This window comes from Lolium rigidum, chromosome 7 (assembly GCF_022539505.1).
Source record: "Lolium rigidum isolate FL_2022 chromosome 7, APGP_CSIRO_Lrig_0.1, whole genome shotgun sequence".
In the NCBI taxonomy this organism is placed as follows: domain Eukaryota; kingdom Viridiplantae; phylum Streptophyta; class Magnoliopsida; order Poales; family Poaceae; genus Lolium; species Lolium rigidum.
The window spans coordinates 75,683,518-75,699,664 of record NC_061514.1 but is presented as its reverse complement, the minus strand read 5'-3'; the positions used below and the strand labels follow the sequence as shown (position 1 = coordinate 75,699,664).

At 44.2% G+C, this 16,147-nt stretch overlaps 1 pseudogene; it reads right to left on the bottom strand.

Annotated features, from left to right (window-relative positions):
• Positions 1–866: 866 nt before the first annotated feature.
• Positions 867–7,373, bottom strand: LOC124674801 (annotated as a pseudogene).
• Between the last annotated feature and the right edge of the window lie 8,774 nt (positions 7,374–16,147).

Genomic DNA, 16,147 nt, shown 5'->3' with positions numbered 1-16,147 from the left:
GAGGGCAACAATTCTTATTCAAGCCTCAACAGCCAAGGCCTCGTCGCCATTGCATGCTGAAGCCCTGGCTCTACTCTTGGAAGCGACTATGGCAGACCGTTTGCAAACCATTCAGGTTACTTTCCTCACAGACAATCTCACTTTATCAAAATCAGTTGCAGCAGTAAAAACTACAGATCCTCAAGCTTCTAGGGAGCACATAGCAAATTACAAACAGGCTTCCAGGGAGCTGCAAACACAGGTCTATTATATCAAAAGAGATATTAATAGAGTTGCTCACAATTGTGCACATCAGGCAATCAGATAATGTGCCTATCTTTAGCTGCTCTAGTTCAGCTCATCAAGACAATTGCCCTATAGCTCTAGCTCTTCAAAAAAATTCTCTTCAGGGATTTGTAATGCGCGCTGTAAATTGTATTGGAGCTGAATGAAAATTTAGCGTCTCTGGCGCCTCTCTCTGTTAAAAAAAAGTGTGATCCTTAGTTGGAACGAGTATTTAAAGAGATCTTTCCCACACGGATGGCAGTTTGGTATTCAGATCGGTACTCTGTCTCCAACAGCTTTAATTTGTTGACGTTTCTCTTTCTCATTAATTTGTGAGCTGTGGTTCTCTCGTCTAGTTGCGGTTTTTTTTAATTAATACTCCCACCGTTTTAAAATATAAAGCGCCTAGTTAAAAGTTAACGTCTAACTTTGACCAAATTTATACAGAAAATATAAACATCTACAATACTAAATCAATATCAATAGATTTACTATAAAGTATATTTTTCAAATTATCCATTTAATATTGTAAATATGGATATTTTTTCCTATTTTTTGGTTAAAGGTATTAGGATTTAACTTTTAACTAATCTCGGGCGCCTTATATTTTGAGACACAAGAACTATAACTTATCGAAAAATGGCTACAAATACCCCCAAAACTTATCGCGGTATGCTCAAGGACGACCCGAACTCTTGCTCTAGACTGTACTGGCGTGTGCCATCTTGACCAGCCAATGGAACATCGCCTTGAAGCCCATCATACCTTCCTTCTCTACCGTAAGGATGCCGAACCACGTCATCCTTTCTCGGAGCAACCTTCTGTGCCCTCAGAGACTGCAGCCTCATCTCCACGTCCTTCATGCTAGGCCTCTGATGTCGCCTCAGATTCAGGCACTCTCTCGCTAAGCCAGCCATGTGTTTGATCACCTCCTTATTTCCTTCCTCCAGAGCATGATCATCCACAATCTCCTTCAGGGGCGTCTCCCCCATAGCCCAGAGGAAATAATTCGACAGGTTTTGCTTCTCACCATGCTCGTTCTCAATGAGGGGCTTCTTTCTCATCAGCAACTCAACAAGTATAACCCCGAAACTGTAAACATCACTCTTCTCAGTTAATATGCCCGTGTGGTAGTACTCAGGATCCAAGTAGCCGAAGGTACCCTGCACGGCGGTGACCAAATGTGTCTGGTCAATCGCTATTGACCTCGACGCACCGAAGTCTGCAACCTTTGCCATGTGGCTGTCGTTCAGGAGTACATTCATGGACTTGATGTCTCTATGAAGGATTGAGACCGAAGCTGCAGAGTGCAGGTACGTGAGTGCTCCGGCGATCTCAGAGGCGATCCTTAGGCGCTCCTCCCAAGGCAGCGGTAACAGATCACCATCTTGCTCGCAGTGCAACATGTCGTAAAGAGTGCCGTTGGAGATAAACTCGTACACAAGCAGGGGGACCTCGGCTTCCAGGCAGCATCCATGGAGCTTTACCACATTCCGGTGGTTGATCTGTGATAGGATGGCAACCTCGTTGATGAACTGGTCGATCTCGCTGCTCGCCACGAGCTCTGCCCTCTTGATTGCGACGACGCGCTGGTCCGTCAGGATGCCCTTGTAAACTGTCCCATGGCCGCCGCGGCCAACCGCACGTGAGAGGTTGAAGTTATTGGTTGCCTTCTCTAGCTCTTCCAGGGAGAATATCTTGGTGCTGTCACTAGCACTTGAGTCAGAAGAGAAGAGTTGTTCAAGGAGGATGCCTTTGTTCTTACGGAAGTACCTCCTCCTGAGCTGTTTTTGGGCATCTTTCTTCCATCTATGGATGATAATTACCAGAATCGCGGCAAGAAATATGACTCCTCCGCCAGAGCTTAATCCAATGGTAACACCTGCATCAAATTGGCATTTGTTCTACCGTGTTAGCAACCCTCTACTTAAAAAGGGGACCCAGATGAACTAGCAAACCGCAACAACCTGAATTATCTCAAAGTGCCGTACCTAAGATAACGTCGGATGTTTTGCATTTCCTTGCAGTTCTGTCAAAATCTGTTCCATGCGGACATCTAGAGCAAGTAAAACTTCCCAGGCTATTCTGACAGATGCCATTGCAAGTGTATTTATCTGGTTGCAAGCACTCGTTGATATCTGCAAATTGCACCAAGTTACCATGAGAAAGGAAGCAGAGTATACTTCTTGTGAATCATTAAGTATACATATATCAATAACTTGCCTCTACATCCATCTTGGAGGTAAGGATTTCCTTGGAAACCGGAAGAGCATTTGCACCTGTAGCCCACATGATTACTTGTTCTGTCGTCGGTGACATCTAGGCAGTCGCTACGAGCGCTGACGCATCTGTACTCGTTCTTGTTCAGCATCGCCTCCTTGCACGTGGAGTTATCAACAGCCCACTTCAACATGCCAGATTCCTCCGAGAATGAGTAGAGCGTGGTGCTCCGGTCTCCTAGGAAATCACCTGGATCGGACAGCTTCTGAATCCTCAAGACGCCTTCGTTGATAGAAATGTCAGTGACTACCAAGTGCTCGGTCATTTGGAGGATGGCAGGAGAAGATCCTGGGTTGCATGTCAGGTAAAGATTGATCCTTGCGAAGCAGCCCAGTTCTGTGCCGAAGGGGAATGGAACGCTCACGTTCCCGCACATGGTCGGGCAATTGTCCTTGGGTTGGCTGGAGCCATAAACTGTTGGATAGAAAAATGATCGTGCCAAATTTGTACACGAAATAGCTATAAATTGTTATTCACTTGTCGAGACAGAGATGGAGGGAATTACCTTGGTCCGGTGTGCAGCCATCGACGACATAGGGGTTGCCGGAGAAGCCCCTGGAACAGTGGCAGACGTAGCCTCCGATCGGCGAGTTCCGGCACTCACTCTGGTTACTGACACAGGCATAGGTCGCCCTGTCGTCCATGGCGCGCCGGCAGTCTGGCTGGTCGGGGATGGCCCAATCCAGCCGAGCTGGAGGAACCATGTCCACATCAATGTCATGCTCCAGATCGCTGGGTCTGAACGTGTACTTATCCCGGCCAGCGACCAAGAAGCTCAGTTTGTCCCGGCTGACACCGTCGCCGCCGGCGCGCGATATGTTGAGGGTGAACGCCCGGAGGTGTACGCTCAGGTCGATGCGGCAGCAACCCAGGCCGACGCAGAGCCCATCCGGCAGCCTCCGCATGACCTCATCGCCGGCGCAGACCACGGAGCAGTTGCCTACCACAGCTCCCGTGCCGCCACGGTCGAGCAGGGTGGCCGTGACGCCGCAGCCGAGGACAAACAGCGACATGTTTGCCGCGCCGGAGATGGCGAAGGGCGTGCCGGGGCCTTCCCACGAGGTGGAGAAGGTGCCGGCGCCGGATCCCATTTGCACCGTGCGCGCGACGTAGACGGCGAGCGCAGAGACGGAGCCGCTCGCCAAGATTGTGTAGTCCACCGTCACGTTCGGGCTGCCGAGCAGGAGGCGCTTCTTGGCGTCGCAGGTGAGATTGAACCCCTGCAGGGAGCACCCAGGGCCTATGCCGAAGGGGTAGGAGAAATCGTTCAGCCCGCAGCTCGTCCGGCAATCGGCGGCCGCCGCAGCTGGTGCGGCTAGAAGCGTCACCACCATCGACAACAGAGCCGCCATGATCAGTACCATCACGCCTCGCCTCTGTTTCGCGCGGTTATAGCATACGAGTGTAGCCATTGCGTGTTCAAATTGGGTCGTCTAGCACTAGTGTCGCAATTGCAGTGCAAGACACCTTCATTTGTGATTTGTCAAGCTATAGGACTTCATTAGACGACGTAGCATTTAGGCGTAGTACGGGATAACACGTAGTAGTCCTGTCCCTTTCAGCAGATGGACTTCCCTTGGCATTGCCCAGTTGCCAATCGGGTTCTGTTTGCCGACAATTTGGACTGACTGGATTGACATCACTATACCTATGCCATCTGGCCAAAATTATAATGGCAAATTGTGAGGCTTGATGATCCATGCGCATCATGTTTCAACTTTCAACGTTATTTTAACATCCAATTTGGCTAAAGTCAGCCCACACAAAACACATAAACAGAAAACATCGGGGGGAACTGGCCAACTGGGGCAGTGAAAAGTCACATTACTCATTACTCATGTGATAAATTAATGATGCAGTCGACAAACTGAATGTCTCAATATAAACGTACATGAGTAACTGAAATCAGATTCGCTCATGTGTACATGAGTAACTGAAACCAGATTCGCTCATGTATCCCAACCTTTCTCCAAGCGATCAGAGTTTCACACCTTCCAGAGGGCTGCAGCTGCTACTGCCTCTCAGCAAAGGTGAAAAACAAAAACGAAGCTCCATCACGATCTCTTTCTTGAATTCCACCTAAAAAAAATAGTCTGCGGAATTAAAAAGAAATCAACAATTATTTGATAGTACAAGATAGCTATGAGTCAGCCTTCCAAGCTATGCAAGAAAATGGCAGGACCTAATCTGATGTAGCTGAATAGGTGTACACAATTGATTGTCCATTTGTCATTTACAATTAGGTGCAGTGAGGAGGCTGGACTGCTATTAAAATATTTTCATTTGTCATTTACAATTAGGTGCAGTGAGGAGGCTGGACTGCTATTACAGCTCTATTATCTGGGCTTTAAGCTTTCAATTGGAGTTTCAGGACATAGTTCCTTATCTGACAATGCCATGCCCTAGTACTACTGGCCAGAATATGACAAGATGAACAACTGAAACAAGATCACTCACCATTACTGAACACCACTCCATCGGGCCCAATCGATAAACTGCATGCCACCATAGATGTTGTTGGCAAAACGAACACCAACAGTGAAAGCCATAGCAACAGGGGGACACCCTTTGCAACTGGTGATGCCTCAACTACTCGCTCCAGACCATTGATGATCTGATAGCGCGTATTAGATGATACAGCAAGAAATACACCTACATGCCAGCATTGCTTGTCAGTTGAATGAAACGCACAAATGTTATTTGCTAGTAATAGCTTGGGGCATGAATAGGAACCTCACTGCAGAATGATAACATAAATGGTAACACTAGAACAATTTATGTTTCCATTGGCAGAGATTATCTACTTTGAAATAGTTAGATGAATGTTCACGAGAAAATTGGTCAAAGCTAAGCAAAACTCAAACCATCAAACATTAACATATTTCCATATGAATGTTTGACTCGTCCTTGCTGCTTGCTATATATCTCTTTAGTACACATCAATCCAATATTTGTAATTACTCAGAATGTATCTAAGACCAAGAATTAGAAGTGGTAAAATGGAACACATAATACACATACCCCAAAGAGCAGCACTTTTAATAAGTGGCGGAACAGGAATATCTTCATCTGATTTCTTAACACTCCTGAAAATGAATAGAAGCAAGCAACATGAAGTAAATCAGATAGGAGAAACATAATGTGAGAATACTATTTATTAACAATACTGAAAACAAGAAAGAAATCCTAGAAAAATATAATCTATAGAAAAGTGTAGCATAATAAGAGATAGCCAAAAATAAAACTGAGAAAACATATCACGTATTGTTTGACTGTATATTTGGAAGATTAAGCTATACACATCACATGTGTCAAAAGAACAGACATAACTACATAAGCATTACCTCTTCGCAGTCATTATCATATTACATATTCCCTGGCCAATTATACCGCAGACAAACCCAACTGAGCCATACAAAACACCCTGGAATACAAACAACCCAGTCCAAACAGCATAATGAATTAATGATACTCCAGCAATTCAAAACATAATATCAGATAATCATGCTTCAAAACCAGAGTGAATGCTTTCGATGAAGTAACATTTGCTACCTTATAAAAGTATGTTCCAATTCTTTGCTGAACTGTAAATCTGCAGCCTGGCCTTTCAGCTTCAAATACACTGCAGGTCAACACACATGAAGGCAGAGTGTCAGACTCGATGATATTTCATATTCAGAATAGATACTACTACTGAATAGCAGCATGTCCATAATCCATTTAAATTGATTGCTTGGACTGAGTCTGATGGTCATGACGAGTCACACTACAAACCAGTAACATTCTGACTTCTGTTCTAATATTATCTATCAATCTCTGGAGACAACTTATGGTAAAAAAATGTTGTATAATTTCACCTGCTTGGCAAAGCTCCAGCCATCCGACTGAATCTCCCAAACAGCCCTGTTGAAGAAGAAGAAGCCTTTCCAAATCTCACATATGGAGCCAGCATCCCAACGAGGGCGATATCGACAACCACCCCAATCAAAATATCAGCAGCATACAACTCGAACTCTGACCAGAAATCCTCCCCCCTCTTCTGCACCTCCGCAAGCGTTGCACAGCACGAGTCAATCACAACCTGCATCCAATCCAAACCCCCAACTTAGAAATAACATTAGGAAAAAAATATATATAAAAAAATACCAGCTCTGAATTCTGATAACAAAAACAGCCATCGATCAATCGAACACACCTCGGTGCCAACTTTGAAGAGGAACGAAGGATCAGCAAGCATTCTGTTTCGGAGCGCTGAGAAGGCCCGGATCATCGCGCTGATTGGCCACGGTCCGGCCTGCGCAGATTGAAAGGGGTGAGGAAACGGCCGGCTTCATGACTACAGCAAAAATTTGTGCAGTTCGATATACCTGCAGATCGAAGTACCGGAGCAATAGGACTTCCCGTATGCCGACGTCCTTGGCGGCCTCCATCATGTCGCCCGGGAGTGCGACGCCGCGGGCCGTGGCGAGGCGCAGCACCTCGCTGAAGCCGAGCAGCGGCCCGAACTCGGCCTCCTCGTAATCTTCGCCGCTGCCGTCGTCATCGTCGCCGCCTCCATCTTTCCCGCCGTTTCGACCTGAGCCGTTGCCGTGGTTCCCGGCACCCGATCCATCGCCGGTGGCGGCGCGGGGGGGTTGCGGCCCAGGGCAGGAGAGCCGTGGAAGTTTGGGGAGCGGGGAGAATAGTTTGACGGAAAGGTGCAGAGGTTTTGGATCGGGAAAGGGGTTGGAAGTGGGGCAGCGGGAAGGGGAGGGGGTGGCGGCGGCGATGGCGGTGGCGGCGGTGGAGGAAGCGAGGGAGGAGAGGGAAGGGGAAGCAGAGAAGGCCATGAGTGGTCGCAAGGGTTTAAAGTTTCTCTTTTCCCCTTTTAGTTTCGATCGTTGCTATGGTTTTGTGTATGCCAAAGTTAAAAAACTAGGGTTTGGTAATAGAGGAAAGGGGGTACTCTCTGACAAAGTTAAAACACTTATGATGAGATAGAGGAAAGGGGGTACAATCCTCCTAAGAAGCGGTTTATACACTTTATAGGGCAAACAACATGAAGTTAGTGTGGCACCCCATATCAACGCGAGGATGGCTCGGAGGCCTAGGGCTCCGGCGGGTGGCCTTGTCTTTGATCCTGTCGACCAAGCAGTGAAGGCACTGATCTAGGGACGAGCTTTATAGAAGACGCATTCATTGCATGCTTTCAACCCGTCCAAGGGATGGCCAGGGTTGTAGACGCAAAGCTTGCGGCATTGGCTTTGGTGTGCTTTGCCTGTAGTGTGCCACCGGTCGGCCAACATCACGTCGTTCTTGGATGGGTGTCAGGTTAGTCGCAGCTTGGAGAGGGCCCCGTGCTAGACCTAGTGAGAGAAGGGGCACTCATGTGGTGCATCATCTCCGGTGCATGATCGCATAGAGGACATCTTGCTTGGCGTTGTAGCTTGCACAAAGCCCATCAAGCGCCACAAAGGATCGCCTTATTCTACTTGTGCCCTCGCACAATGCAAGGTTTCATCATCCACTAAGAGGCACCCTTGAAGGCGGCAACCAAGCATTTATAAACAATGTTGGGACATTCTCGACAACTCAATTAAATGCTCTTAAAACCAACATGAAGCTTTACACCACAGTGATTTCGCTTCACACTGATCTCTTCCATCTAGGGTGCCCAAACAACCAAGAGTGAATAAGATCCACTAGGGAGTGAAAGGTGAATCAATTCATTTGGTGGAGTTGTAGATTTAGGTCTTCTCTCCCAAATCCTAGAAAATTGAGGAGATTAAGTGGCTAGCAAGAGAGATCTAGGGATTTGAAGCTCGGGTATTAATGGAGAGTAGAGAGTGAAAGGGGTCTTCTTGGGGAAGAAGACTTTATGTTTACATGGCCCTCCTTTTCCAACTTTTACACACAACCACCTCACTAATAGAAAGTATCGCTTGGGGGAGCGGCACAACCGCAGTCCACATATAGCCATTGCATGTTTCTTACTTCAAGCATTGTGTGCGGTAATGCTGAGGTTACCACCGGTAGTACCAATTATTCTTTTCGAGGCGAACCTTGAAAAATAATTCTCTATGCATCTAGAGTGGTACCCCTCATATACCGCTTAAAAGTAGTGGTTGGAGCACCCTGGCCAGTTGTAGCCCGATATTTGCCCGGCCTCCTAGTGGCGCTCCTTGGAAGAAGCGGTATTAGCGAGACTGGTACTAGCGTTCCTGGTGGTAGGCACCAATAGTGCCGCTCTTGGGAGACAGTGGTACTACCGTTGGCTACCCGATAGTGCCATGGGAGTAGCTGTCGGGTTTAGAGATGGTGATCTCCTCAATTTTTTAGAAGGCTTTTGCGTTGGAGCCCCTCTTAATAGTACAGTTTTTTTACCACTCAAATGAAATGAAAAGGTCAGAAGCATCGTCTTTACCCTTAACATTTGTGAGGGGCAACAAACTATCTTATGCCATCTTCTAGTAAACCTATATTGTTCATCCACACAATTAGTACGTTAATTATAGTATTGTCATCCATATACACCCGGGAGCCGAATTGAATTTCCGCTTTTTACATTAAAAGAGTTTTCATTCATGCAAGATCTAGTTACAATCATTTCAGACAGAGCAGCTGATCTGGTCAAGCACAAACATAAATTTTCGCCAGCGCATGTGCTACAGTATCTCTTTTAGCTAAAGATGTAGAAAATAGAATACATTCCTTCTAATCTAATCGATATCCCTGCATACGAAGCATAGATTTGAGAAATTCGGACACTCAACTTTGATGGTTGAGTACACACATGTACAGTCAGTTTCAACATATGTAGGATGTATGCCTTGTTTTACACAGTGTAACAAGCAGTTTAAAAGATCTTTTGCCTCAGCTTTGTCGGCATCACCGCATGGCATTAGTTGATTTGACATGGAATAGATCACAGCTGCCAAATGATCTCTAATAATACCACCCATAGAAAACAAACTCGACATGCCATCTAACACATATTTTGATTAAAAAACAATTATAAGCATGATGTTGAAACAAGAAATTGCAGCATGATCTCGACTAGAAGAAATAAGATAACATACATGACAATGGAAGAAGACACATTCGCCTTGTCGGTGTTGTCACCCATGTCGTCGTAGTCTACTGACGTTGAGGAAAAAATCGACATTGGGGAAGAAGTCGTCTACTTACGTGATGAAGTCAGTAATCGTGCGTAAGTGCTCCCAAAAACCGGCCTTATCGCTTTTGCCCCGTGCAACCAGGATTTCGGAGTCCTAATGTCCCGACTCGCGGTACACACCGCAAGACGGGATGGGAAAGACCTTAATCAAAGCTCTGGACCCAAAAGAAGGTTGTGGTGTTTGGGTATTGTGGTGTGTCTTTGGAGATGAGCAAACACTATGTTATAGGCACACAAGAGAGAGGCGAAGAGACAACCACAAAAGAGGAAGTGAGGAGTTAGGAGGTGGACCAAACGGGTGCCGGCCAAAGCCGAGCAACATTCGTATTCATTTTTCACTGTAGCAAAAGCATTTCAGCTTTCCAGTCGTGTGTGGCAAAAAATATGGACATTGGCTCATCTTATTCTCACAAGCTGCCGCGCGGAGGAGCACGCGTGTAGTTGTCTTATTCTAATGCTCATAAAACAACTAGAACAACCCCTTATAAAGATGTCCAACTCTCTCTAAACTAGCAATGTGAGATTAAACTTTTGTCCCACATCTTGCCATACATGAATGGGCTGACTAGGCCTTTAAAATTTTCAGAAATTGTGGACTAACTTAAATCGGCTAGAACAATACTAGGCCAAAATTCCAAACACGCTAGCAATTTGGTACTATCCAGACAACGATTGCGGTCACCTCTTCTCTCTACTTGTGACCTTACCATACACCACCACCACCACGCGCAAGCATTCTAGAAGTTCATCAATTCAGCTATCTCTAGCTACTATGAATGACAGTTAATCATCACAGTCTAGTGGTAATCAAAGTGGAGTTCACCAAAGGGGGTCAAGGGGGATTTCTTCACATTCTTCTTCACAGATGGTGGCGTTACCTTTGTCATGTCACATTGCATTTTCCCACTACATCATCTTGTTCTTTTATTGCTTTGCTCTAACCATGGCTTGACTCAAATTCATCAGGCACAACAGTTGCTAGGAATATCTCATCTTCGCCCAAACCTAAGATTCACTTGCGAAGAATGTACCAAGCAAGAGCCAGCTTGACATGAACCTCATAAGTGTGGAACGGTTTCTGGTCAAGGACCTTAAATCTATTCTTCAAATTACAAAATGCCATCTCGATGATGACTCTAAGACTAGAGTGTTTGAGATTGATTTTTTTGGATTCCGTTGTCTGTTCCATACACTGAACTCGTTCAGATGGTACCTGGTCTTATTGAAGGTTGGTAGAATCCTAATTCGACATGTTGATGGATGTAAAATACATACATATTGTGGGTATTTAATGATAATACCATGTTTAACATTGATTTGTGGGTATTTACCAATGATACCATTTATTTTGTTTATAACTCTGCGGAACAGGAAAACCCTATTTTGTGTATTTTCACTTTCAGAGACCTATACGGAGTCAAATTGACCTGAGATTTTTGAGCGTTATTTTTTCATCGGGAGAAGCACCCTGGAACCTGGAAGCACACCTGGATGGCCCAAAAGAGACCAGGTGGCGCGCCCAAACATGTAGGGCGCGCCACCTGCACTCTTTCGGTCATCGATCGTCCAAATCACGTGAGTTTTTCGCCCGCCGACGTATTTTGACCTAAAAATCACTCTATATATGGCCCCAAAGAGTTTGTGAGAGGAGAGTGATATGTTGCAAACGTATCTATAATTTTTGATGATCCATGCTTGTTTTACACCAATTTCCATATGTTTTGTTTACACTTTGTTGCACTTTTATGCATTTTCTGGAACTAACCTATTGACAAGATGTCACAGTGCCAGTTCCCTATTTTCTACTGTTTTGTATTTCAGAAAATTTGTACAGGAAATATTCTCGGAATTGGACGAAACAAAAGCTGAAGTTCCTATTTTACTGTAGCGAAGACGGAGTTCAGAGGAGAGACGGAGCCGAGCCACGAGGCGGCCACACCTGCCCTAGGTGCGACCCAGCCCCTGGCCACGCCTAGGGGTGTTGTGGGGCCCTCAGGCGCCCACCGACCTCGCCCTTCCGCCTATTTATTAATCTGATTGGGAAAAATCTAAATACCCAATCCTCCATCCACGAAAACTTCTGTCGCGGTCGCCATCGCCGACCCTAGCTCGGGAGGGTTCTAAAACTCTTCCCGGCACCCTGCCGAAGAGGGATATCATCACCGGAGGCCTCTACGTCGCCATGCCCGCCTCTAAAGTGATGCATGAGTAGTTCATCTTTGGACTACCGGTCCATAGCAGTAGCTAGATGATTGTCTTCTCCAATTTATGCTTCATGTTTAGATCTTGTGAGCTGCCTATCATGATCAGGATCATCTTTATGTAATGGTACATGTTGTGTTTGATGGGATCCGATGAATATTGAATACTATGGTTGAGATTGATTATGTACTTGTCATATGTTATTTGTGATCTTGCATGCTCTCTGTTGCTAGTAGATGCTCTGACCAAGTATGTGCTTGTGACTCCAAGAGGGAGTATTTATGCTCGATAGTGGGTTCATGCCTCTAGTAATCTGGGAGAGTGACAATAACTTCTAAGGTTGTAGATGTGATGTTGCTAATAGGGAGAAAACAACAATGCTTTGTCTAAGGATAATTCTATTGTTTAGTTTACCCACTTTGCTTAATGCAATAATCTGTTGCTTGCAACTTAATACTAAAAGGGGTGCGGACGCTAACCGGAAGGTGGATTATTAGTCATAGACGCAGCTGGATTACGATCTATGTATTATGTTGTAATTCCAAAATGAATCTCATAGTAATCATCTTGTCACGTACGGTCTTTATTCTGTCAATTGTTCAGTTGTAATTTGTTTACCCAACATGTTATTTATCTTTATGGAGAGAAACCTCGAGTGAACTGTGGACTGATAACCCACAAGTATAGGGGATCGTGTGTAGCCTTTTCGATAAGTAAGAGTGTCGAACCCAACGAGGAGCTAAAGTTAGGATAAACATTCTCTCAAGTTCTATCAACCACTGATACAACTCTACGCATACTAAGCGTTTGCAATATCTAGGAAATAAAACTAGAGCGATAACGGGTATGAGAGGTGACTTTGCAGAACAATAAAATACACGGAATAAATGTTAGTGTTGCAGCAATAAAACAAACTAAACTAACAGTACCATGAGTGTGGAAAGGCGGTGGTAATAGTGGTGGCTTTGTCCAAGATCAATTAGTGAAGATCTTGGGTTCAATGTCTTCGATGCAGCTTTCTATGTAGGAGAGGCTAAATATACATGCTCTCCCTCCGGGATTACAAGTACTATATGATTGGCTTGCTAGCAAACATCCGTAAATACTAGCAAGCATTAAGGTTTCCCCAACCATAGCCTTAAGTAAATGGTCCTCTTACTCCCATACATGCAACTATCCGGTTCGCGTCCTTAAGTTTCTGTCACTCCGGCAGAACTTCCCCCTTCTAGTATACAAGTACTACCAACCCTATGGTGCTTAATCCATGCGCGCACAAATATAATGGGCACCAAGGACGGTAACATATCAACATACAACTCTAATGAACCAAAGAGAAACAACCAATCAATCAAAGAACAAATAAACTATGGCAACATGACATAGATCATAGGATTATAACTTATAGCATCAAACACCATGTTTACATAGGGAGGTACAGAGGTTTGTGAGAGGATGGACCACTGAATACAATGAGGAGTTGGTGATGGAGATGGCGGTGAAGACGTTGGAGGGCTCAGCGAGGAGCGCCGGGAGGCGGAGGCGTGGGCGGCGGCGGCGGCGGCGCGGGGGACTCCTTCCCCGCCGCTGGCATCATGGGGGAGCGCCGCCCCTTAGCCTTCTTCTTCCTTGAGTTGGTGCTAGTGGAGATGAGTGTTTCCCCCTCCTTGGCTGCTTTCGTGACAATGCTTGGGGGCCTCCAAAAATAGGGTTTCCCATCAATATATAGTGTTGGAGATGCAACCTAGGCCTTGGGATGGATGCTACTTTGATCCAAGGGCTCTTGGGCACCTCTAGAACCTTCCTAGGACTCCCCTCTGTCCTTCATTAGCCTCACAACTCGTGGCTGGGTCGAAATATCCAGGTATGGAAAGAGTTTGTGTCAAATACGTCACCAACTTTCGGAATCCCGAGACTGCACGAACCTCCGCAGTAATTCTGCTCTGCCGGATGCATCCGTTGTCCGTTCTGGACGAATAAGATGTCCAAATTGTTCGGTTTGAAATTCTCTACAACTTTGTAGTTTACGACTTTTCCATTGAACGTTTTTTTGATGGAGTTTTGAAGCGATCTTTGAAAAGTGATCAGCAGGGACAGATTCCGGGAAATTCCAGATTTCACCATAATGAGCTATTTCCTTCCATATTTGCCTATTTCCTGCACAACAAAGTTGAAACGAAGAACTTGTGCATTTTTGCAACTATTAATAGGTTAGTCCCTTAAAACATATAGTAATTGGTGTAAAACAAGCATGGAACATCAAAAATTATAGATACGTTTGCGACGTATCAACATCCCCAAGCTTAACTCCTACTCGTCCTCGAGTAGGTAAGTGATAAAAATAATAATTTTTGAGGTGACATGCACCTTCAAAGTTCAAAGGATGACTAGATACAAATAATTTAAGAACAATTAATAACACATTCATGATTCAATCAATAATAATTTTGGGACCATGCACATAGAACTAAGAATGACAACTATGCTCTCATAAGACGGTGCATATAACTTAGAAGATGAAGACTCAACATAAAAGTAAAAAAATGGCCCTTCGCAGAGGGAAGCAGAGATTAAACATGTGCTAGAGCTTTTTATTTTGAAAACATAGAGATATAAAATTTTAAAAGAGGCTTTTGTGTCAACGGTAGCAATAAGTAATATAGATTATGTATAAAACTTCCTATAAGTTGCAAGGCTCATGCATCGAATACTAATAGTGCCCGCACCTTGTCCTAGTTAGTTCGGATTTCCATGGATTATCATCGCATTACATATGTTTCAACCAAGTTTCACAAAGGGGTACCTCCATGCCACATGTACAAAGGTCTAAGGAGAAAGTTCGCATTGGATTTCTCGCTTTTGATTATTCTCAACTTAGACATCCATACCGGGACAACATGGACAACAGACAAATGGACTCCTCTTTAAGCTTAAAGCTTTTGGCAACATAAATTTCTCACAAGAGATTTTTGAGGTTTTAATGTCCATGCTGAAACTTCCACCATGTAAACATGGCTTTGGTTAGCGGCCCAATGTTCTTGTCTAACAATATGCATACTCTAACCTTTTATCATGGTTATCTCCTTTACTTCAGACAAGACGGACATGCATAGTAACTCACATGATATTTATCAAAAATATGATGATGGTGTCCCCATGTCAGCATGGTTGCCACACAACAAGCAGCTTATAAGAACTAAGATACATAAGTGACATATTCCTCACCACAATATTTTTTTAGGCTAGTTTCCCATGAGCTATGTATTGCAAAAACAAGGAATTATTTTGAAGGTTTTAAAGGTAGCACATGTAAATTTACTTGGAGTGGCGGTGAAATACCACATATAGGTAGGTATGGTGGACACTTTTGGCATATTTTGGTTTTTGGTGGTTGGATGCACGAGTAGAGATCATACTCAGTACAGAATGAAGGCTAGCAAAAAGAAAGATAGCAACCAACTAAGAGGGCAATAATGGTCATAATCATGCATAGCGACAAAACTTATTAATTAAATCATATGATGATATTAAAAGTCTAAACTAAATGATCAATTCAACCCAATTGAAACATCAGAGGAGATCTTCCATTTGCATCACTATTAATATGAAACCTTTTTACTCGTATCCAACACCAATCAACTTATTTGAAACAACTCTCATTTATAATATTCATTAAAGATCAGAGAGCTAATCATATATAACTGAAGCATAGTAACAAGCTCTGAACAAAATAGGAGTGAAAAACCAGAGCTAAACGCAGTACTAGCAAAAATAAAACGCTCGTTGAACAATAAGAGTGAAAACTAGAGCGTTCATACAATTAAAACGGAGCGTGCCTCTCTCCCAAACAAACATGGTATGATGGTGCCCAATTTATTGAAAATAAAATACACAACAGAAAATAAAGACGCTCCAAGAATAACACATAGTATATGAAGCAATAAAAATATAGTGAACAAAAACATGACCTGATATTTTTATTGATGAAGAAGGGGATGCCTTGGGCATCCCCATGCTTTGACGCTTGTACTTCTTGAATATATCTTGGGGTGACATGGGCATCCCCAAGCTTGAGCTTTTTTCCATTTTTCATCTCATCTCATCATTCTTCTTTCCTACACTTGAAAACTTCCTTCATACAAAACTCATCACAAATCTCATTAGCAGCGTTAGTGCAATGATAATATTAATCAAATCTACAAAGTTCAGTATGACATATGAAAAGCATTTTAATAAGCATTAGCTACT